This window comes from Carcharodon carcharias, chromosome 10 (assembly GCF_017639515.1).
Source record: "Carcharodon carcharias isolate sCarCar2 chromosome 10, sCarCar2.pri, whole genome shotgun sequence".
Lineage (NCBI taxonomy): Eukaryota > Metazoa > Chordata > Chondrichthyes > Lamniformes > Lamnidae > Carcharodon > Carcharodon carcharias.
The window spans coordinates 149,332,702-149,355,854 of record NC_054476.1 but is presented as its reverse complement, the minus strand read 5'-3'; the positions used below and the strand labels follow the sequence as shown (position 1 = coordinate 149,355,854).

Below are 23,153 nucleotides of genomic sequence, written 5' to 3'. Positions count from 1 at the left end.
CGCTTTCTCTCTCACTCTGCCGCTCTCTCTCTCGCTCTAGCTCTGCCACTCTCTCGATCTGCCTCTCTCTCTCGCTCTGCCTCGCTCTCGCTCTGCCTCGCTCGCTCGCTCTGCTTCTCTCTTTTGCTCTTGCTCTGCCTCTCTCTCTCGCTCTCGCTCTGCCTCTCTCTCTCTCTCTCTCGCTCTGCCTCTCTCGCTCTCGCTCTGCCCCTCTCGCTGTCGTTCTGCCTCTCTCGCTCTCTCGCTCTTGCACTGCCTCTCTCTCTCACTCTCGCTCTGCCTCGCTCTCGCTCTGCCTCGCTCTCGCTCTCGCTCTGCCTCGCTCTCGCTCTGCCTCGCTCTCGCTCTGCCTCACTCTCGCTCTGCCTCGCTCTCGCTCTCTCTCTCACGCTCTGTCTCTCTCTCTCGCGCTCTCTGCCTCTCTTGTGCTCTCTGCCTCTCTCGCGCTCTGTCTCTCTCATGCACTCGCTGTTTCTCTCGCACTCTCACGCGCTCTCTTACTCTCTCGCTCTCTCTCTGTCTCTCTCTGTCTCTCGCTGTCTCGCTCGCTCTCTCTGTCTCTCTCGCGCTCTCTGTCTCTCTCGTGCTCTCTCACGCTCTCTGCCTCTCTCGTGCTCTGTCTCTCACGCTCTCGCAGTTTCTCTCGCACTCTCGCTCGCTCTCTTACACTCTCTCTGTCTCGTGCTCTGCCACTCTCGCGCTCTGCCTCCCTCTCGCGCTCCTGCTCGCTCTCTCCAGCTCGCTCTCTCTCCCGCTCGCTCTCTCTCCCGCTCGCCCACTCTCCCGCTCGCCCACTCTCCCACTCGCTCTCTCTCCCGCTCGCTCTCTCTCCCGCTCGCTCACTCTCCCGCTCGCTCTCTGTCCTGCTCGCTCTCTCACGCTCTGCCTCCCTCTCGCGCTCTTGCTCGCTCTCTCCAGCTCGCTCTCTCTCCCGCTCGCTCTCTCTCCCGCTCGCCCACTCTCCCGCTCGCCCACTCTCCCGCTCGCCCACTCTCCCGCTCGCCCACTCTCCCGCTCGCCCACTCTCCCGCTCGCTCACTCTTCCGCTCGCTCACTCTCCCGCTCGCTCACTCTCCCGCTCGCTCTCTCTCCCACTCGCTCTCTGCCCTGCTCGCGCTCTCACTCTGCCTCTCTCTCTCTCGCTCTCGCTCTGCCTTGCTCTCGCTCTGCCTCGCTCTCGCTCTGCCTCTCTCACGCTCTCTCTCACGCTCTGTCTCTGTCTCTTTTGCGCTCTCGCTCGCGCTCTCTGCCTCTCTCGTGCTCTCTGCCTCTCTCGCGCTCTGTCTCTCTCACGCTCTCGCTGTTTCTCTCGCACACCCGCGCGCTCTCTTACTCTCTCGCTCTCTCTCTGTCTCTCTCTGTCTCTCTCTGTATCGCTCGCTCTGTCTCTCTCGTCCTCTCTCGCGCTCTCTGCCTCTCTTGCGCTCTGTCTCTCATGCTCTCGCAGTTTCTCTCGCACTCTCGCTCGCTCTCTTACTCTCTCTCTGTCTCGTGCTCTGCCACTCTCGCGCTCTGCCTCCCTCTCGTGCTCTGCCTCCCTTTCGCGCTCTTGCTTGCTCTCTCCAGCTCGCTCTCTCTCCCGCTCGCTCTCTCTCCCACTCGCCCACTCTCCCGCTCGCTTACTCTCCCGCTCGCTCTCTCCCGCTCGCTCTCTCACCCGCTCGTTCTCTGCCCTGCTCATTCGCTCTCTCTCTCGCACTCTGCCTCTCTCGCGCTCTGCCTCTCTCGCGCTCTGCCTCTCTCGCGCTCTGCCTCTCTCGCGCTCTGCCTCTGCCTCTTTGTCTCGCTGTCGCTCTGCCTATCTCTCTCTCGCTGTCGCTCTGCCTCTTGCTCTCTCTCTCGCTCTGCCGCTCTTTCGCTCTCGCTCTGCCTCTCTCGCTCTCGCTCTGCCTCGCTCTCGCTCTCGCTCTGCCTCGCTCTCGCTCTGCCTCTTGCTCTCACTCTCGCTCTGCCTATCTCTCTCTCTCTCGCTCTGCCTATCTCTCTCTCTCTCGCTCTGCCTATCTCTCTCTCTCTCGCTCTGCCTCTCTCTCTCGCTCTGCCTCTCTCTCTCGCTCTGCCTCTCTCTCTCTCGCTCTGCCTCTCTCGCTCTCGCTCTGCCTCTCTCGCTCTCGCACTGCCTCTCTCGCTCTCTCTCTGCCTCTCTCGCTCTCTCACTTTCTCGCTCTGCCACTCTCTCTCGCTCTAGGTCTGCCACTCTCTCGATCTGCCTCTCTCTCTCTCGCTCTCGCTCTGCCTCGCTCTCGCTCTGACTCGCTCTCGCTCTCGCTCTGCCTCTCTCTCTCTCTCGCTCTGCCTTTATCTCTCTCTTGCTCTGCCTCTCTCTCTCTCGATCTGCCTCTCTCTTGCTCTGCCTCTCTCTCGCGCTTTGCCTCACTCGCGCTCTGCCTCACTCGCGCTCTGCCTCACTCGCGCTCTGCCTCACTCGCGCTCTGCCTCTGCCTCTCTCGCGCTCTTGCGCTCTCACTTGCTCTCTCGCTGTCACTCGCTCTCTCGCTCTGCCTCTCACTCTCTCGCTCTCGCGCTCTGCCTCTCGCTCGCTCTCGCGCTCTGCCGCCCTCTCACACTCTGCCTCCCTCTCGCGATCTGCCTCCCCCTTCGCACTCACTCTGCCTCTCGTGCTCTCACTCTGCCTCTCCCTCTCGCACTCTCGCTCTGCCTCTCTCTCGCTCTCGCTCTGCCTCGCTCTCGCACTCGCTCTGCCTCGCTCTCGCACTCGCTCTGCCTCGCTCTCGCACTCGCTCTGCCTCGCTCTCGCACTCGCTCTGCCTCGCTCTCGCTCTGCCTCTCTCGCTCTGTCTCTCTCGCTCCGCCTCTCTCACTCACTCCGCCTCTCTCTCGCGCTCCGCCTCTCTCGCGCTCCGCCTCTCTCTCGCGCTCCGCCTCTCTCTCGCGCTCCGCCTCTCTCTCGCACTCCGCCTCTCTCTCGCACTCCGCCTCTCTCTCGCACTCCGCCTCTCTCGCACTCCGCCTCTCTCGCACTCCGCCTCTCTCGCACTCCGCCTCTCTCGCACTCCGCCTCTCTCGCACTCCGCCTCTCTATCTCGCGCTCCGCCTCTCTCTCTCTCGCTCCGCCTCTCTCTCTCCGCCTCTCTCGCGCTCCGCCTCTCTCTCACTCTGCCTCTCTCTCTCACGTTCCGCCTCTCTCTCTCGCTCTGCCTCTCTCTCTCTCGTTCTGCCTCGCTCGCTGTCGCTCTGTGTCTCTCTCTCGCTCCGCCTCTCTCTCTCTCGCGCGCTCCGCCTCTCTCTCGCGTGCTCCGCCTCTCTCTCACGCTCTGTCTCTCTCGCGCTCGCTGCTTCTCTCGCGATCTCTGTCTCTCTCGCGCTCACTCTCGCGCTCACTGTCTCTCGCGCGCTCTCTGTCTCTCTCGCGCTCTCTGTCTCTCTCGCGCTCTCTGTCTCTCTCGTGCTCTCGCTGTTTCTCTCGCACTCTCGCTCGCTCTCTGTCTCTCTCGTGCTCTCTCTAGCCCTCTTACGGTCGCTCTCTCGCACTCTTACTCTAGCTCGTGCTCGCTCTTGCGCTTGCTCTCTCTCGCTCTCGCACATGCTCTCTCTCTCGTTCTCGCTCTGGCTTTGCTCTCTCTCGCTCTCGCTCTGCCTCTCTCTCGCTCTGCCTCTCTCTCTCTCGCTCTGCCTCTCTCTCTCGCTCGCGCTCTCGCTCTGCCTCTCTCTCTCGCTCTCGCTCTGCCTCTCTCTCTCGCTCTCGCTCTGCCTCGCTCTCGCTCTGCCTCGCTCTCGCTCTGCCTCACTCTCGCTCTGCCTCGCTCTCGCTCTCTCTCTCACGCTCTGTCTCTCTCTCTCGCGCTCTCTGCCTCTCTTGTGCTCTCTGCCTCTCTCGCGCTCTGTCTCTCTCATGCTCTCGCTGTTTCTCTCGCACTCTCACGCGCTCTCTTACTCTCTCGCTCTCTCTCTGTCTCTCTCTGTCTCTCGCTGTCTCGCTCGCTCTCTCTGTCTCTCTCGCGCTCTCTGTCTCTCTCGTGCTCTCTCACGCTCTCTGCCTCTCTCGTGCTCTGTCTCTCACGCTCTCGCAGTTTCTCTCGCACTCTCGCTCGCTCTCTTACACTCTCTCTGTCTCGTGCTCTGCCACTCTCATTCGCTCTGCCCCCTCTCTCTCGCTCTGCCCCTCTCTCTCTCGCTCTGCCTCTCTCTCTCTCTCGCTCTGCCTCTCTCGCTCTGCGTCTCCCGCTCTGCCTCTCTCGCTCTCGCTCTGCCTCTCTCGCTCTCTCTCTCGCTGTCGTTCTGCCTCTCTCTCTCGCTTTCTCTCTCGCTCTGCCGCTCTCTCTCTCGCTCTAGCTCTGCCACTCTCTCGATCTGCCTCTCTCTCTCGCTCTGCCTCGCTCTCGCTCTGCCTCGCTCGCTCGCTCTGCTTCTCTCTTTTGCTCTCGTTCTGCCTCTCTCTCTCGCTCTCGCTCTGCCTCTCTCTCTCTCTCGCTCTGCCTCTCTCGCTCTCGCTCTGCCCCTCTCGCTGTCGTTCTGCCTCTCTCGCTCTCGCTCTCGCTCTGCCTCTCTCGCTCTCGCTCTTGCACTGCCTCTCTCTCTCACTCTCGCTCTGCCTCGCTCTCGCTCTGCCTCGCTCTCGCTCTCGCTCTGCCTCGCTCTCGCTCTGCCTCGCTCTCGCTCTGCCTCACTCTCGCTCTGCCTCGCTCTCGCTCTCTCTCTCACGCTCTGTCTCTCTCTCTCGCGCTCTCTGCCTCTCTTGTGCTCCCTGCCTCTCTCGCGCTCTGTCTCTCTCACGCTCTCGCAGTTTCTCTCGCACTCTCGCTCGCTCTCTTACTCTCTCACTCTCTCTCTGTCTCTCTGTATCTCTCGCGCTCTCTCTAGCCCTCTTTCGGTCGCTCTCTCGCACTCTTGCTCTCGCTCGTGCTCGCTCTTGCGCTCACTCTCTCTCGCTCTCGCGATTGCTCTCCCTCGCTCTCTCGCTCTGCTGCTCTTTCGCTCTCGCTCTCTCTCTCACTCTGCCTTGCTCTCGCTCTCGCTCTGCCTCTCGCACTGCCACTCGCTCTCGCTCTGCCTCTCTCTCTCGCTCTGCCCCTCTCTCATTCGCTCTGCCCCTCTCTCTCTCGCTCTGCCCCTCTCTCTCTCGCTCTGCCTCTCTCGCTCTCTCTCTCGCTGTCATTCTGCCTCTCTCTCTCGCTTTCTCTCTCGCTCTGCCGCTCTCTCTCTCGCTCTAGCTCTGCCACTCTCTCGATCTGCCTCTCTCTCTCGCTCTGCCTCGCTCTCGCTCTGCTGCGCTCTCGCTCTCGCTCTGCCTCTCTTGCTCTCGCTCTGCCTCGCTCGCTCGCTCTGCTTCTCTCTTTTGCTCTTGCTCTGCCTCTCTCTCTCGCTCTCGCTCTGCCTCTCTCTCTCTCTCGCTCTGCCTCTCTCGCTCTCGCTCTGCCCCTCTCGCTGTCGCTCTGCCTCTCTCGCTCTCGCTCTCGCTCTGCCTCTATCGCTCTCTCGCTCTTGCACTGCCTCTCTCTCTCACTCTCGCTCTGCCTCGCTCTCGCTCTGCCTCGCTCTCGCTCTCTCTCTCACGCTCTGTCTCTCTCTCTTGCGCTCTCGCTCGCTGTCTCACTCGCTCTCTCTGTCTCTCTCGCGCTCTCTGTCTCTCTCGTGCTCTCTCGCGCTCTCTGCCTCTCTCGCGCTCTGTCTCTCACGCTCTCGCAGTTTCTCTCGCACTCTCGCTCGCTCTCTTACACTCTCTCTGTCTTGTGCTCTGCCACTCTCGCGCTCTGCCTTTCTCTCGCGCTCTGCCTCCCTCTCGCGCTCCTGCTCGCTCTCTCCAGCTCGCTCTCTCTCCCGCTTGCTCTCTCTCCCGCTCGCCCACTCTCCCGCTCGCCCACTCTCCCGCTCGCTCACTCTCCCGCTCGCTCACTCTCCCGCTCGCTCTCTCTCCCGCTCGCCCTCTCTCCCGCTCGCTCTCTCTCCCGCTCGCCCTCTCTCCCGCTCGCTCTCTCTCCCGCTCGCTCTCTGCCCTGCTCGCTCTCTCACTCGCTCTCTCGCTCGGTCTCTCACTCTGCCTCTCTCTCTCTCGCTCTCGCTCTGCCTTGCTCTCGCTCTGCCTCGCTCTCGCTCTGCCTCTCTCACGCTCTCTCTCACGCTCTGTCTCTGTCTCTCTCGCGCTCTCTGTCTCTCTCGCGCTCTCTCACGCTCTCGCTGTTTCTCTCGCACTCTCGCTCACTCTCTTACTCTCTCTGTCTCTCTCTGTCTCGCTCTGTCTCGCTCGCGCTCTCTGCCTCTCTCACGCTCCCTGCCTCTCTCGCGCTGTCTCTCTCACGCTCTCGCAGTTTCTCTCGCACTCTCGCTCGCTCTCTTACTCTCTCACTCTCTGTCTCTCTGTATCTCTCGCGCTCTCTCTAGCCCTCTTTCGGTCGCTTTCTCGCACTCTTGCTCTTGCTCGTGCTTGCTCTTGCGCTCGCTCTCTCTCGCTCTCGCGATTGCTCTCCCTCGCTCTCTCGCTCTGCTGCTCTTTCGCTCTCGCTCTCTCTCTCACTCTGCCTTGCTCTCGCTCTCGCTCTGCCTCTCGCTCTGCCACTCGCTCTCGCTCTGCCTCTCTCTCTCGCTCTGCCCCTCTCTCATTCGCTCTGCCCCCTCTCTCTCGCTCTGCCCCTCTCTCTCTCGCTCTGCCTCTCTCTCTCTCTCGCTCTGCCTCTCTCGCTCTGCGTCTCCCGCTCTGCCTCTCTCGCTCTCGCTCTGCCTCTCTCGCTCTCTCTCTCGCTGTCGTTCTGCCTCTCTCTCTCGCTTTCTCTCTCACTCTGCCGCTCTCTCTCTCGCTCTCGCTCTGCCACTCTCTCGATCTGCCTCTCTCTCTCGCTCTGCCTCGCTCTCGCTCTGCCTCGCTCGCTCGCTCTGCTTCTCTCTTTTGCTCTTGCTCTGCCTCTCTCTCTCGCTCTCGCTCTGCCTCTCTCTCTCTCTCTCTCGCTCTGCCTCTCTCGCTCTCGCTCTGCCCCTCTCGCGCTCGCTCTGCCTCTCTCGCTCTCGCTCTCGCTCTGCCTCTCTCGCTCTCTCGCTCTCGCACTGCCTCTCTCTCTCACTCTCGCTCTGCCTCGCTCTCGCTCTGCCTCGCTCTCGCTCTCGCTCTGCCTCGCTCTCGCTCTGCCTCGCTCTCGCTCTGCCTCACTCTCGCTCTGCCTCGCTCTCGCTCTCTCTCTCACGCTCTGTCTCTCTCTCTCGCGCTCTCTGCCTCTCTTGTGCTCTCTGCCTCTCTCGCGCTCTGTCTCTCTCATGCACTCGCTGTTTCTCTCGCACTCTCGCGCGCTCTCTTACTCTCTCGCTCTCTCTCGGTCTCTCTCTGTCTCTCTCTGTCTCTCGCTGTCTCGCTCGCTCTCTCTGTCTCTCTCGCGCTCTCTGTCTCTCTCGTGCTCTCTCGCGCTCTCTGCCTCTCTCGCGCTCTGTCTCTCACGCTCTCGCAGTTTCTCTCGCACTCTCTTACTCTCTCTCTGTCTCGTGCTCTGCCACTCTCGCGCTCTGCCTCCCTCTCGCGCTCTTGCTCACTCTCTCCAGCTCGCTCTCTCTCCCGCTCGCTCTCTCTCCCGCTCGCCCACTCTCCCGCTCGCCCACTCTCCCACTCGCTCTCTCTCCCGCTCGCTCTCTCTCCCGCTCGCTCACTCTCCCGCTCGCTCTCTGTCCTGCTCGCTCTCTCACGCTCTGCCTCCCTCTCGCGCTCTTGCTCGCTCTCTCCAGCTCGCTCTCTCTCCCGCTCGCTCTCTCTCCCGCTCGCCCACTCTCCCGCTCGCCCACTCTCCCGCTCGCCCACTCTCCCGCTCGCTCACTCTTCCGCTCGCTCACTCTCCCGCTCGCTCACTCTCCCGCTCGCTCTCTCTCCCACTCGCTCTCTGCCCTGCTCGCGCTCTCACTCTGCCTCTCTCTCTCTCGCTCTCGCTCTGCCTTGCTCTCGCTCTGCCTCGCTCTCGCTCTGCCTCTCTCACGCTCTCTCTCACGCTCTGTCTCTGTCTCTTTTGCGCTCTCGCTCGCGCTCTCTGCCTCTCTCGTGCTCTCTGCCTCTCTCGCGCTCTGTCTCTCTCACGCTCTCGCTGTTTCTCTCGCACACCCGCGCGCTCTCTTACTCTCTCGCTCTCTCTCTGTCTCTCTCTGTCTCTCTCTGTATCGCTCGCTCTGTCTCTCTCGTGCTCTCTCGCGCTCTCTGCCTCTCTTGCGCTCTGTCTCTCATGCTCTCGCACTCTCGCTCGCTCTCTTACTCTCTCTCTGTCTCGTGCTCTGCCACTCTCGCGCTCTGCCTCCCTCTCGTGCTCTGCCTCCCTTTCGCGCTCTTGCTTGCTCTCTCCAGCTCGCTCTCTCTCCCGCTCGCTCTCTCTCCCACTCGCCCACTCTCCCGCTCGCTCACTCTCCCGCTCGCTCTCTCTCCCGCTCGCTCTCTCACCCGCTCGTTCTCTGCCCTGCTCATTCGCTCTCTCTCTCGCACTCTGCCTCTCTCGCGCTCTGCTTCTCTCGCGCTCTGCCTCTCTCGCGCTCTGCCTCTCTCGCGCTCTGCCTCTCTCGCGCTCTGCCTCTGCCTCTTTGTCTCGCTGTCGCTCTGCCTATCTCTCTCTCGCTGTCGCTCTGCCTCTTGCTCTCTCTCTCGCTCTGCCGCTCTTTCGCTCTCGCTCTGCCTCGCTCTCTCGCTCTGCCTCGCTCTCGCTCTCGCTCTGCCTCGCTCTCGCTCTCTCTCGCTCTCGCTCTGCCTCTCTCGCTCTTGCTCTGCCTCTCTCTCTCTCTCTCGCTCTGCCTCTCTCTCTTGCTCTGCCCCTCTCGCTCTCGCTCTGCCTCTCTCTCTCTCGCTCTGCCTCTCTCGCTCTCGCTCTGCCTCTCTCGCTCTCGCTCTGCCTCTCTCGCTCTCTCTCTGCCTCTCTCGCTCTCTCACTTTCTCGCTCTGCCACTCTCTCTCGCTCTAGGTCTGCCACTCTCTCGATCTGCCTCTCTCTCTCTCGCTCTCGCTCTGCCTCGCTCTCGCTCTGACTCGCTCTCGCTCTCGCTCTGCCTCTCTCTCTCTCTCGCTCTGCCTTTATCTCTCTCTTGCTCTGCCTCTCTCTCTCTCGATCTGCCTCTCTCTTGCTCTGCCTCTCTCTCGCGCTTTGCCTCACTCGCGCTCTGCCTCACTCGCGCTCTGCCTCACTCGCGCTCTGCCTCTGCCTCTCTCGCGCTCTTGCGCTCTCACTTGCTCTCTCGCTGTCACTCGCTCTCTCGCTCTCGCGCTCTGCCTCTCGCTCGCTCTTGCGCTCTGCCGCCCTCTCACACTCTGCCGCCCTCTCACACTCTGCCTCCCTCTCGCGATCTGCCTCCCCCTTCGCACTCACTCTGCCTCTCGTGCTCTCACTCTGCCTCTCCCTCTCGCACTCTCGCTCTGCCTCTCTCTCGCTCTCGCTCTGCCTCGCTCTCGCACTCGCTCTGCCTCGCTCTCGCACTCGCTCTGCCTCGCTCTCGCACTCGCTCTGCCTCGCTCTCGCACTCGCTCTGCCTCGCTCTCGCTCTGTCTCTCTCGCTCCGCCTCTCTCACTCACTCCGCCTCTCTCTCGCGCTCCGCCTCTCTCGCGCTCCGCCTCTCTCTCGCGCTCCGCCTCTCTCTCGCACTCCGCCTCTCTCGCACTCCGCCTCTCTCGCACTCCGCCTCTCTCGCACTCCGCCTCTCTCGCACTCCGCCTCTCTCACACTCCGCCTCTCTCGCACTCCGCCTCTCTCGCACTCCGCCTCTCTCGCACTCCGCCTCTCTATCTCACGCTCCGCCTCTCTCTCTCTCGCTCCGCCTCTCTCTCTCCGCCTCTCTTGCGCTCCGCCTCTCTCTCACTCTGCCTCTCTCTCTCACGCTCCGCCTCTCTCTCTCGCTCTGCCTCTCTCTCTCTCGTTCTGCCTCGCTCGCTGTCGCTCTGTGTCTCTCTCTCGCTCCGCCTCTCTCTCTCTCGCGCGCTCCGCCTCTCTCTCGCGTGCTCCGCCTCTCTCTCACGCTCTGTCTCTCTCGCGCTCGCTGCTTCTCTCGCGATCTCTGTCTCTCTCGCGCTCACTCTCGCGCTCACTGTCTCTCGCGCGCTCTCTGTCTCTCTCGCGCTCTCTGTCTCTCTCGCGCTCTCTGTCTCTCTCGTGCTCTCGCTGTTTCTCTCGCACTCTCGCTCGCTCTCTGTCTCTCTCGTGCTCTCTCTAGCCCTCTTACGGTCGCTCTCTCGCACTCTTACTCTAGCTCGTGCTCGCTCTTGCGCTTGCTCTCTCTCGCTCTCGCACATGCTCTCTCTCTCGTTCTCGCTCTGGCTTTGCTCTCTCTCGCTCTCGCTCTGCCTCTCTCTCGCTCTGCCTCTCTCTCTCTCGCTCTGCCTCTCTCTCTCGCTCGCGCTCTCGCTCTGCCTCTCTCTCTCGCTCTCACTCTGCCTCTCTCTCTCGCTCTCGCTCTGCCTCGCTCTCGCTCTGCCTCGCTCTCGCTCTGCCTCACTCTCGCTCTGCCTCGCTCTCGCTCTCTCTCTCACGCTCTGTCTCTCTCTCTCGCGCTCTCTGCCTCTCTTGTGCTCTCTGCCTCTCTCGCGCTCTGTCTCTCTCATGCTCTCGCTGTTTCTCTCGCACTCTCACGCGCTCTCTTACTCTCTCGCTCTCTCTCTGTCTCTGTCTCTCGCTGTCTCGCTCGCTCTCTCTGTCTCTCTCGCGCTCTCTGTCTCTCTCGTGCTCTCTCACGCTCTCTGCCTCTCTCGTGCTCTGTCTCTCACGCTCTCGCAGTTTCTCTCGCACTCTCGCTCGCTCTCTTACACTCTCTCTGTCTCGTGCTCTGCCACTCTCATTCGCTCTGCCCCCTCTCTCTCGCTCTGCCCCTCTCTCTCTCGCTCTGCCTCTCTCTCTCTCTCGCTCTGCCTCTCTCGCTCTGCGTCTCCCGCTCTGCCTCTCTCGCTCTCGCTCTGCCTCTCTCGCTCTCTCTCTCGCTGTCGTTCTGCCTCTCTCTCTCGCTTTCTCTCTCGCTCTGCCGCTCTCTCTCACGCTCTGTCTCTGTCTCTTTTGCGCTCTCGCTCACGCTCTCTGCCTCTCTCGTGCTCTCTGCCTCTCTCGCGCTCTGTCTCTCTCACGCTCTCGCTGTTTCTCTCGCACACCCGCGCGCTCTCTTACTCTCTCGCTCTCTCTCTGTCTCTCTCTGTCTCTCTCTGTATCGCTCGCTCTGTCTCTCTCGTGCTCTCTCGCGCTCTCTGCCTCTCTTGCGCTCTGTCTCTCATGCTCTCGCAGTTTCTCTCGCACTCTCGCTCGCTCTCTTACTCTCTCTCTGTCTCGTGCTCTGCCACTCTCGCGCTCTGCCTCCCTCTCGCGCTCTGCCTCCCTTTCGCGCTCTTGCTTGCTCTCTCCAGCTCGCTCTCTCTCCCGCTCGCTCTCTCTCCCACTCGCCCACTCTCCCGCTCGCTCACTCTCCCGCTCGCTCTCTCTCCCGCTCGCTCTCTCACCCGCTCGTTCTCTGCCCTGCTCATTCGCTCTCTCTCTCGCACTCTGCCTCTCTCGTGCTCTGCCTCTCTCGCGCTCTGCCTCTCTCGCGCTCTGCCTCTCTCGCGCTCTGCCTCTGCCTCTTTGTCTCGCTGTCGCTCTGCCTATCTCTCTCTCGCTGTCGCTCTGCCTCTTGCTCTCTCTCTCGCTCTGCCGCTCTTTCGCTCTCGCTCTGCCTCTCTCGCTCTCGCTCTGCCTCGCTCTCGCTCTCGCTCTGCCTCGCTCTCGCTCTCGCTCTGCCTCTCGCTCTCACTCTCGCTCTGCCTCTCTCTCTCTCTCTCGCTCTGCCTCTCTCTCTCTCTCTCGCTCTGCCTCTCTCTCTCGCTCTGCCTCTCTCTCTCTCGCTCTGCCTCTCTCGCTCTCGCTCTGCCTCTCTCGCTCTCGCACTGCCTCTCTCGCTCTCTCTCTGCCTCTCTCGCTCTCTCACTTTCTCGCTCTGCCACTCTCTCTCGCTCTAGGTCTGCCACTCTCTCGATCTGCCTCTCTCTCTCTCGCTCTCGCTCTGCCTCGCTCTCGCTCTGACTCGCTCTCGCTCTCGCTCTGCCTCTCTCTCTCTCTCGCTCTGCCTCTATCTCTCTCTTGCTCTGCCTCTCTCTCTCTCGATCTGCCTCTCTCTTGCTCTGCCTCTCTCTCGCGCTTTGCCTCACTCGCGCTCTGCCTCACTCGCGCTCTGCCTCACTCGCGCTCTGCCTCTGCCTCTCTCGCGCTCTTGCGCTCTCACTTGCTCTCTCGCTGTCACTCGCTCTCTCGCTCTGCCTCTCACTCTCTCGCTCTCGCGCTCTGCCTCTCGCTCGCTCTCGCGCTCTGCCGCCCTCTCACACTCTGCCTCCCTCTCGCGATCTGCCTCCCCCTTCGCACTCACTCTGCCTCTCGTGCTCTCACTCTGCCTCTCTCTCGCTCTCGCTCTGCCTCGCTCTCGCACTCGCTCTGCCTCGCTCTCGCACTCGCTCTGCCTCGCTCTCGCACTCGCTCTGCCTCGCTCTCGCTCTGCCTCTCTCGCTCTGTCTCTCTCGCTCCGCCTCTCTCACGCGCTCCGCCTCTCTCTCGCGCTCCGCCTCTCTCTCGCGCTCCGCCTCTCTCTCGCGCTCCGCCTCTCTCTCGCGCTCCGCCTCTCTCGCACTCCGCCTCTCTCGCACTCCGCCTCTCTCGCACTCCGCCTCTCTCGCACTCCGCCTCTCTCGCACTCCGCCTCTCTCGCACTCCGCCTCTCTATCTCGCGCTCCGCCTCTCTCTCTCTCGCTCCGCCTCTCTCTCTCCGCCTCTCTCGCGCTCCGCCTCTCTCTCACTCTGCCTCTCTCTCTCACGCTCCGCCTCTCTCTCTCGCTCTGCCTCTCTCTCTCTCGTTCTGCCTCGCTCGCTGTCGCTCTGTGTCTCTCTCTCGCTCCGCCTCTCTCTCTCTCGCGCGCTCCGCCTCTCTCTCGCGTGCTCCGCCTCTCTCTCACGCTCTGTCTCTCTCGCGCTCGCTGCTTCTCTCGCGATCTCTGTCTCTCTCGCGCTCACTCTCGCGCTCACTGTCTCTCGCGCGCTCTCTGTCTCTCTCGCGCTCTCTCTCTCTCTCGCGCTCTCTGTCTCTCTCGCGCTCTCGCTGTTTCTCTCGCACTCTCGCTCGCTCTCTGTCTCTCTCGTGCTCTCTCTAGCCCTCTTACGGTCGCTCTCTCGCACTCTTACTCTAGCTCGTGCTCGCTCTTGCGCTTGCTCTCTCTCGCTCTCGCACATGCTCTCTCTCTCGTTCTCGCTCTGGCTTTGCTCTCTCTCGCTCTCGCTCTGCCTCTCTCTCGCTCTGCCTCTCTCTCTCTCGCTCTGCCTCTCTCTCTCGCTCGCGCTCTCGCTCTGCCTCTCTCTCTCGCTCTCGCTCTGCCTCTCTCTCTCGCTCTCGCTCTGCCTCGCTCTCTCGCTCTCGCTCTGCCTCGCTCTCGCTCTGCCTCACTCTCGCTCTGCCTCACTCTCGCTCTGCCTCGCTCTCGCTCTCTCTCTCACGCTCTGTCTCTCTCTCTCGCGCTCTCTGCCTCTCTTGTGCTCTCTGCCTCTCTCGCGCTCTGTCTCTCTCATGCTCTCGCTGTTTCTCTCGCACTCTCACGCGCTCTCTTACTCTCTCGCTCTCTCTCTGTCTCTCTCTGTCTCTCGCTGTCTCGCTCGCTCTCTCTGTCTCTCTCGCGCTCTCTGTCTCTCTCGCGCTCTCTCACGCTCTCTGCCTCTCTCGTGCTCTGTCTCTCACGCTCTCGCAGTTTCTCTCGCACTCTCGCTCGCTCTCTTACACTCTCTCTGTCTCGTGCTCTGCCACTCTCGCGCTCTGCCTCCCTCTCGCGCTCCTGCTCGCTCTCTCCAGCTCGCTCTCTCTCCCGCTCGCTCTCTCTCCCGCTCGCCCACTCTCCTGCTCGCCCACTCTCCCGCTCGCTCTCTCTCCCGCTCGCTCTCTCTCCCGCTCGCTCTCTGTCCTGCTCGCTCTCTCACGCTCTGCCTCCCTCTCGCGCTCTTGCTCGCTCTCTCCAGCTCGCTCTCTCTCCCGCTCGCTCTCTCTCCCGCTCGCCCACTCTCCCGCTCGCCCACTCTCCCGCTCGCCCACTCTCCCGCTCGCCCACTCTCCCGCTCGCTCACTCTTCCGCTCGCTCACTCTCCCGCTCGCTCACTCTCCCGCTCGCTCTCTCTCCCACTCGCTCTCTGCCCTGCTCGCGCTCTCACTCTGCCTCTCTCTCTCTCGCTCTCGCTCTGCCTTGCTCTCGCTCTGCCTCGCTCTCGCTCTGCCTCTCTCACGCTCTCTCTCACGCTCTGTCTCTGTCTCTTTTGCGCTCTCGCTCGCGCTCTCTGCCTCTCTCGTGCTCTCTGCCTCTCTCGCGCTCTGTCTCTCTCACGCTCTCGCTGTTTCTCTCGCACACCCGCGCGCTCTCTTACTCTCTCGCTCTCTCTCTGTCTCTCTCTGTCTCTCTCTGTATCGCTCGCTCTGTCTCTCTCGTGCTCTCTCGCGCTCTCTGCCTCTCTTGCGCTCTGTCTCTCATGCTCTCGCAGTTTCTCTCGCACTCTCGCTCGCTCTCTTACTCTCTCTCTGTCTCGTGCTCTGCCACTCTCGCGCTCTGCCTCCCTCTCGCGCTCTGCCTCCCTTTCGCGCTCTTGCTTGCTCTCTCCAGCTCGCTCTCTCTCCCGCTCGCTCTCTCTCCCACTCGCCCACTCTCCCGCTCGCTCACTCTCCCGCTCGCTCTCTCTCCCGCTCGCTCTCTCACCCGCTCGTTCTCTGCCCTGCTCATTCGCTCTCTCGCACTCTGCCTCTCTCGCGCTCTGCCTCTCTCGCGCTCTGCCTCTCTCGCGCTCTGCCTCTCTCGCGCTCTGCCTCTCTCGCGCTCTGCCTCTGCCTCTTTGTCTCGCTGTCGCTCTGCCTATCTCTCTCTCGCTGTCGCTCTGCCTCTCTCTCTTGCTCTCTCTCTCGCTCTGCCGCTCTTTCGCTCTCGCTCTGCCTCTCATGCTCTCGCTCTGCCTCGCTCTCTCGCTCTCGCTCTGCCTCGCTCTCTCTCTCGCTCTGCCTCTCACTCTCTCGCTCTCGCGCTCTGCCTCTCGCTCGCTCTCGCGCTCTGCCGCCCTCTCACACTCTGCCTCCCTCTCGCGATCTGCCTCCCCCTTCGCACTCACTCTGCCTCTCGTGCTCTCACTCTGCCTCTCCCTCTCGCACTCTCGCTCTGCCTCTCTCTCGCTCTCGCTCTGCCTCGCTCTCGCACTCGCTCTGCCTCGCTCTCGCACTCGCTCTGCCTCGCTCTCGCACTCGCTCTGCCTCGCTCTCGCTCTGTCTCTCTCGCTCCGCCTCTCTCACTCACTCCGCCTCTCTCCCGCGCTCCGCCTCTCTCTCGCGCTCCGCCTCTCTCTCGCGCTCCGCCTCTCTCTCGCGCTCCGCCTCTCTCTCGCGCTCCGCCTCTCTCTCGCGCTCCGCCTCTCTCTCGCGCTCCGCCTCTCTCGCACTCCGCCTCTCTCGCACTCCGCCTCTCTCGCACTCCGCCTCTCTCGCACTCCGCCTCTCTCGCACTCCGCCTCTCTCGCACTCCGCCTCTCTCGCACTCCGCCTCTCTATCTCGCGCTCCGCCTCTCTCTCTCTCGCTCCGCCTCTCTCTCTCCGCCTCTCTCGCGCTCCGCCTCTCTCTCACTCTGCCTCTCTCTCTCACGCTCCACCTCTCTCTCTCGCTCTGCCTCTCTCTCTCTCGTTCTGACTCGCTCGCTGTCGCTGTGTCTCTCTCTCGCTCCGCCTCTCTCTCTCTCGCGCGCTCCGCCTCTCTCTCGCGTGCTCCGCCTCTCTCTCACGCTCTGTCTCTCTCGCGCTCGCTGCTTCTCTCGCGATCTCTGTCTCTCTCGCGCTCACTCTCGCGCTCACTGTCTCTCTCTCGCTCTCTGTCTCTCTCGCTCTCTCTGTCTCTCTCGCGCTCTCTGTCTCTCTCGTGCTCTCGCTGTTTCTCTCGCACTCTCGCTCGCTCTCTGTCTCTCTCGTGCTCTCTCTAGCCCTCTTACAGTCGCTCTCTCGCACTCTTACTCTAGCTCGTGCTCGCTCTTGTGCTTGCTCTCTCTCGCTCTCGCTCTGCCTCTCTCTCGCTCTGCCTCTCTCTCTCTCTCTGCCTCTCTCTCTCTCGCTCTGCCTCTCTCTCTCGCTCGCGCTCTCGCTCTGCCTCTCTCTCTCGCTCTCGCTCTGCCTCTCTCTCTTTCTCTCGCTCTGCCTCTCTCTCGCTCCGCCTCTCTCTCCACCTCTCTCTCTCTCACTCCGCCTCTCTCCCTCTCGTGCTCCGCCTTTCTCGTGCTCCGCCTCTCTCTCGCACTCCACCTCTCTCTCCCGCTCCCTCTCTCCCGCTCCCTCTCGCGCTCTGCCTCCCTCTCGTGCTCTGTCTGTCTCGCGCTCTCGCTCGCTTTCTCGCTCGCTGTCTCACGCTCGCTGTCTCTCGCGCTCACTGTCTCTCTTGCGCGCTCTGTCTCTCTCGTGCGCTCTCTCTCACGCTCTCTGTCTCTCGCGCTCTCTCTCTCGCGGTCTCGCTGTTTCTCTCGCACTCTCGCTTGCTCTCTCTCTCTCTGTTTCTCTCTCTCTCACTCTCTCACTCTCTCTCACTCTCTCTCACTCTCTCTGTCTCTCTCTGTCTCTCTCTGTCTCTCTCTGTCTCTCTCTGTCTCTGCCTCTCTCTCACGCTCCAGCTCTCTCTCCCGCTCCCTCTCGCGCTCTGCCTCCCTCTCGCGCTCTCGCTCGCTGTCTCTCTCGCGCTCGCTGTCTCTCTCGCGATCTCTGACTCTCGCGCTCACTGTCTCTCTCGCGCGCTCTCTCTCGCGCTCTCTCTCGCGCTCTCGCTGTTTCTCTCGCACTCTCGCTCGCTCTCTGTCTTTCGCTCTGACTCTCTCACTCTCTCACTCACTCTCTCACTCTGTCTCTCTCTGTCTCTCTCTAGCCCTCTTTCAGTCGCTTTCTCGCACTCTTACTCTCGCTCGTGTTCGCTCTTGCGCGCGCGCTCTCTCGCTCTCGCACATGCTCTCTCTCGCTCTTGCTCTCTCGCTCTCGCTCTACCTCTCTCTCGCTCTACCTCTCTCTCTCATTCTCGCTCTCGCTCTGCTCTCTCTCGCTCTCGCTCTGCCTCTCTCTCTCGCTCTGCCCCTCTCTTGCTCTCGCTCTGCCTCTTGCTCTCGCTCTCGCGCTGCCTCTCTCTCTTGCTCTCGCTCTGCCTCTCTCGCTCTCGCTCTGCCTCTCTCGCTCTCGCACTGCCTCTCTCGCTCTCGCTCTGCCTCTCTCGCTCTCGCTTTGCCTCTCTCGCTCTCGCTCTGCCTCTCTCACTCTCTCTCACTGTCGCTCTGCCTCTCTCTCTCTCTCTCGCTCTGCCACTGTCTCTCTTGCTCTGCCTCGCTCTCGCTCTGCCTCTCTCTCTCGCTCTGCCTCTCTCTCTCTCTCGCTCTGCCTCTCTCTCTCTCGCTCTGCCTCTCTCTCTCTCGCTCTGTCTCTCTCGCTCTGCCTCTCTCTCTCGCTCTGCCTCTCTCTCTCTCGCGCTCTGCCTCTCTCTCTCTCGCGCTCTGCCTCTCTCACGCTCTGGCTCTCTCTCGCGCTCTGCCTCACTTGTGCTCTTGCTCTCTCGCTCTCGCGCTGTCACTCACTCGCTCTCGCGCTCTGCCTCTCGCTCGCTCTCGCGCTCTGCCACTCTCTCGCTCTGCCACTCTCGCACTCTGCCACTCTCGAACTCTGCCGCCCTCTCGCACTGTCACTCGCTCTCGCGCTCTGCCTCTCGCTCGCTCTCGCGCTCTGCCACTCTCGCGCTCTGCCACTCTCGCGCTCTGCCACTCTCTCGCTCTGCCACTCTCTCGCTCTGCCACTCTCGCGCTCTGCCACTCTCGACCTCTGCCACCCTCTCGCGCTGTCACTCGCTCTCTCGCTCTGCCTCTCACTCTCGCGATCTGCCTCCCTCTCTCGCTCTCGCTCTGCCCCTCTCGCACTCGTTCTGCCTCTCTCGCTCTCGCTCTGCCTCCCTCTCTCTCCCGCTCTAGCTCTGCCTCGCTCTCGCGCTGCCTCTCTCTCTCTCTCGCTCTGTCTCTCTCTCACTCTGCCTCTCTCTCTCTCGCTCTGCCTCTCTCTCTCTCGCTCTGCCTCTCTCTCTCTCGCTCTGCCTCTCTCTCGCTCGCTCTGCCTCACTCTCTCGCTCTCGCTCTGCCTCGCTCTCGCGCTGCCTCTCTCTCTCTCTCGCTCTGTCTCTCTCTCGCTCTGCCTCTCTCTCTCTCGCTCTGCCTCTCTCTCTCTCGCTCTGCCTCTCTCTCGCTCGCTCTGCCTCACTCTCTCGCTCTCGCTCTGCCTCGCTCTCGCGCTGCCTCTCTCTCTCTCTCGCTCTGTCTCTCTCTCGCTCTGCCTCTCTCTCTCTCGCTCTGCCTCTCTCTCTCTCGCTCTGCCTCTCTCTCTCTTGCTCGCTCTGCCGCTTTCTCGCTCTGCCTCTCTCTCTCTCACTCTGCCTCTCTCTCTCTCGCTCTGCCTCTCTCTCTCGCTCTGCCTCTCTCTCTCTCTTGCTCTGCCTCTCTCTCTCGCTCTCCCTCTCTCTCTCGCTCTGCCTCTCTCTCTCTCGCGCTCTGCCTCTCTCGCTCTCGCGCTCTGCCTCTCTCGCTCTCTGCCTCTCTCTCGCGCTCTGCCTCACTTGTGCTCTTGCTCTCTCGCTCTCGCGCTGTCACTCACTCGCTCTCGCGCTCTGCCTCTCGCTCGCTCTCGCGCTCTGCCACTCTCTCGCTCTGCCACTCTCGCACTCTGCCTCTCTCGAATTCTGCCGCCCTCTCGCACTGTCACTCGCTCTCGCACTCTGCCTCTCGCTCGCTCTCGCGCTCTGCCACTCTCGCGCTCTGCCACTCTCGCGCTCTGCCACTCTCGCGTTCTGCCACTCTCTCGCTCTGCCACTCTCGCGCTCTGCCACCCTCTCGCGCTGTCACTCGCTCTCTCGCTCTGCCTCTCACTCTCGCGATCTGCCTCCCTCTCTCGCTCTCGCTCTGCCCCTCTCGCACTCGTTCTGCCTCTCTCGCTCTCGCTCTGCCTCCCTCTCTCTCTCGCTCTAGCTCTGCCTCGCACTCGCTCTGCCTCTCTCTCTCGCTCTCGCTCTGCCTCTCTCTCTCTCGCTCTGCCTCTCTCTCGCTCGCTCTGCCTCACTCTCTCGCTCTCGCTCTGCCTCGCTCTCGCGCTGCCTCTCTCTCTCTCTCGCTCTGCCTCTCTCGCTCTGCCTCTCTCTCTCTCGCTCTGCCTCTCTCTCTCTCGCTCTGCCTCTCTCCCGCTCTGTCTCTCTCTCTCGCTCCGCCTCCCTCTCGCGCACTCTGCCTCGCTCTCGCTCTGCCTCTCTCTCTCTCGCTCTCGCTCTGCCCCTCTCGCTCTCGCTCTGCCTCTCTCGCTCTCGCTCTGCCTCTCTCTCTCTCGCTCTGCCTCTCTCTCTCTCGCTCTGCTTCTCTCTCTCACTCTCGCCCTGCCTCTCTCTCTCTCTCGCTCTGCCTCTCTCTCTCTCTTGCTCTGCCTCTCTCTCTCGCTCTGCCTCTCTCTCTCGCTCTGCCTCTCTCTCTCTCGCGCTCTGCCTCTCTCGCTCTCGCGCTCTGCCTCTCTCGCTCTCTGCCTCTCTCTCGCGCTCTGCCTCACTTGTGCTCTTGCTCTCTCGCTCTCACGCTGTCACTCACTCGCTCTCGCGCTCTGCCTCTCGCTCGCTCTCGCGCTCTGCCACTCTCTCGCTCTGCCACTCTCGCACTCTGCCACTCTCGAATTCTGCCGCCCTCTCGCACTGTCACTCGCTCTCGCACTCTGCCTCTCGCTCGCTCTCGCGCTCTGCCACTCTCGCGCTCTGCCACTCTCGCGCTCTGCCACTCTCGCGCTCTGCCTCTCTCGTGCTCTCTGCCTCTCTCGCGCTCTGTCTCTCTCACGCTCTCGCTGTTTCTCTCGCACACCCGCGCGCTCTCTTACTCTCTCGCTCTCTCTCTGTCTCTCTCTGTCTCTCTCTGTATCGCTCGCTCTGTCTCTCTCGTGCTCTCTCGCGCTCTCTGCCTCTCTTGCGCTCTGTCTCTCATGCTCTCGCAGTTTCTCTCGCACTCTCGCTCGCTCTCTTACTCTCTCTCTGTCTCGTGCTCTGCCACTCTCGCGCTCTGCCTCCCTCTCGCGCTCTGCCTCCCTTTCGCGCTCTTGCTTGCTCTCTCCAGCTCGCTCTCTCTCCCGCTCGCTCTCTCTCCCACTCGCCCACTCTCCCGCTCGCTCACTCTCCCGCTCGCTCTCTCTCCCGCTCGCTCTCTCACCCGCTCGTTCTCTGCCCTGCTCATTCGCTCTCTCTCTCGCACTCTGCCTCTCTCGCGCTCTGCCTCTCTCGCGCTCTGCCTCTCTCGCGCTCTGCCTCTCTCGCGCTCTGCCTCTCTCGCGCTCTGCCTCTGCCTCTTTGTCTCGCTGTCGCTCTGCCTATCTCTCTCTCGCTGTCGCTCTGCCTCTTGCTCTCTCTCTCGCTCTGCCGCTCTTTCGCTCTCGCTCTGCCTCTCTCGCTCTCGCTCTGCCTCGCTCTCGCTCTCGCTCTGCCTCGCTCTCGCTCTCGCTCTGCCTCGCTCTCGCTCTGCCTATCTCTCTCTCTCTCGCTCTGCCTATCTCTCTCTCTCTCGCTCTGCCTATCTCTCTCTCTCTCGCTCTGCCTCTCTCTCTCGCTCTGCCTCTCTCTCTCGCTCTGCCTCTCTCTCTCTCGCTCTGCCTCTCTCGCTCTCGCTCTGCCTCTCTCGCTCTCGCACTGCCTCTCTCGCTCTCTCTCTGCCTCTCTCGCTCTCTCACTTTCTCGCTCTGCCACTCTCTCTCGCTCTAGGTCTGCCACTCTCTCGATCTGCCTCTCTCTCTCTCGCTCTCGCTCTGCCTCGCTCTCGCTCTGACTCGCTCTCGCTCTGCCTCTCTCTCTCTCTCGCTCTGCCTCTATCTCTCTCTTGCTCTGCCTCTCTCTCTCTCGATCTGCCTCTCTCTTGCTCTGCCTCTCTCTCGCGCTTTGCCTCACTCGCGCTCTGCCTCACTCGCGCTCTGCCTCACTCGCGCTCTGCCTCTGCCTCTCTCGCGCTCTTGCGCTCTCACTTGCTCTCTCGCTGTCACTCGCTCTCTCGCTCTGCCTCTCACTCTCTCGCTCTCGCGCTCTGCCTCTCGCTCGCTCTCGCGCTCTGCCGCCCTCTCACACTCTGCCTCCCTCTCGCGATCTGCCTCCCCCTTCGCACTCACTCTGCCTCTCGTGCTCTCACTCTGCCTCTCTCTCGCTCTCGCTCTGCCTCGCTCTCGCACTCGCTCTGCCTCGCTCTCGCACTCGCTCTGCCTCGCTCTCGCACTCGCTCTGCCTCGCTCTCGCATTCGCTCTGCCTCGCTCTCGCACTCGCTCTGCCTCGCTCTCGCACTCGCTCTGCCTCGCTCTCGCTCTGCCTCTCTCGCTCTGTCTCTCTCGCTCCGCCTCTCTCACTCACTCCGCCTCTCTCTCGCGCTCCGCCTCTCTCTCGCGCTCTGCCTCTCTCTCGCGCTCCGCCTCTCTCTCGCGCTCCGCCTCTCTTGCACTCCGCCTCTCTCGCACTCCGCCTCTCTCGCACTCCGCCTCTCTCGCACTCCGCCTCTCTCGCACTCCGCCTCTCTCGCACTCCGCCTCTCTCGCACTCCGCCTCTCTCGCACTCCGCCTCTCTATCTCGCGCTCCGCCTCTCTCTCTCTCGCTCCGCCTCTCTCTCTCCGCCTCTCTCGCGCTCCGCCTCTCTCTCACTCTGCCTCTCTCTCTCACGCTCCGCCTCTCTCTCTCGCTCTGCCTCTCTCTCTCTCGTTCTGCCTCGCTCGCTGTCGCTCTGTGTCTCTCTCTCGCTCCGCCTCTCTCTCTCTCGCGCGCTCCGCCTCTCTCTCGCGTGCTCCGCCTCTCTCTCACGCTCTGTCTCTCTCGCGCTCGCTGCTTCTCTCGCGATCTCTGTCTCTCTCGCGCTCACTCTCGCGCTCACTGTCTCTCGCGCGCTCTCTGTCTCTCTCGCGCTCTCTGTCTCTCTCGCGCTCTCTGTCTCTCTCGTGCTCTCGCTGTTTCTCTCGCACTCTCGCTCGCTCTCTGTCTCTCTCGTGCTCTCTCTAGCCCTCTTACGGTCGCTCTCTCGCACTCTTACTCTAGCTCGTGCTCGCTCTTGCGCTTGCTCTCTCTCGCTCTCGCACATGCTCTCTCTCTCGTTCTCGCTCTGGCTTTGCTCTCTCTCGCTCTCGCTCTGCCTCTCTCTCGCTCTGCCTCTCTCTCTCTCGCTCTGCCTCTCTCTCTCGCTCGCGCTCTCGCTCTGCCTCTCTCTCTCGCTCTCGCTCTGCCTCTCTTTCTCGCTCTCGCTCTGCCTCGCTCTCTCGCTCTCACTCTGCCTCGCTCTCGCTCTGCCTCACTCTCGCTCTGCCTCACTCTCGCTCTGCCTCGCTCTCGCTCTCTCTCTCACGCTCTGTCTCTCTCTCTCGCGCTCTCTGCCTCTCTTGTGCTCTCTGCCTCTCTCGCGCTCTGTCTCTCTCATGCTCTCGCTGTTTCTCTCGCACTCTCACGCGCTCTCTTACTCTCTCGCTCTCTCTCTGTCTCTCTCTGTCTCTCGCTGTCTCGCTCGCTCTCTCTGTCTCTCTCGCGCTCTCTGTCTCTCTCGTGCTCTCTCACGCTCTCTGCCTCTCTCGTGCTCTGTCTCTCACGCTCTCGCAGTTTCTCTCGCACTCTCGCTCGCTCTCTTACACTCTCTCTGTCTCGTGCTCTGCCACTCTCATTCGCTCTGCCCCCTCTCTCTCGCTCTGCCCCTCTCTCTCTCGCTCTGCCTCTCTCTCTCTCTCGCTCTGCCTCTCTCGCTCTGCGTCTCCCGCTCTGCCTCTCTCGCTCTCGCTCTGCCTCTCTCGCTCTCTCTCTCGCTGTCGTTCTGCCTCTCTCTCTCGCTTTCTCTCTCGCTCTGCCGCTCTCTCTCTCGCTCTAGCTCTGCCACTCTCTCGATCTGCCTCTCTCTCTCGCTCTGCCTCGCTCTCGCTCTGCCTCGCTCGCTCGCTCTGCTTCTCTCTTTTGCTCTTGTTCTGCCTCTCTCTCTCGCTCTCGCTCTGCCTCTCTCTCTCTCTCGCTCTGCCTCTCTCGCTCTCGCTCTGCCCCTCTCGCTGTCGTTCTGCCTCTCTCGCTCTCGCTCTCGCTCTGCCTCTCTCGCTCTCTCGCTCTTGCACTGCCTCTCTCTCTCACTCTCGCTCTGCCTCGCTCTCGCTCTGCCTCGCTCTCGCTCTCGCTCTGCCTCGCTCTCGCTCTGCCTCGCTCTCGCTCTGCCTCACTC

At 62.6% G+C, this 23,153-nt stretch overlaps 1 protein-coding gene across 1 annotated transcript in view; it reads right to left on the bottom strand.

Annotated features, from left to right (window-relative positions):
* ppm1e (protein phosphatase, Mg2+/Mn2+ dependent, 1E) overlaps window positions 1-23,153 on the bottom strand; it is a 261,513-nt gene that overhangs the window by 90,004 nt on the left and 148,356 nt on the right. The gene's annotated exons all lie outside the window — the stretch shown is intronic.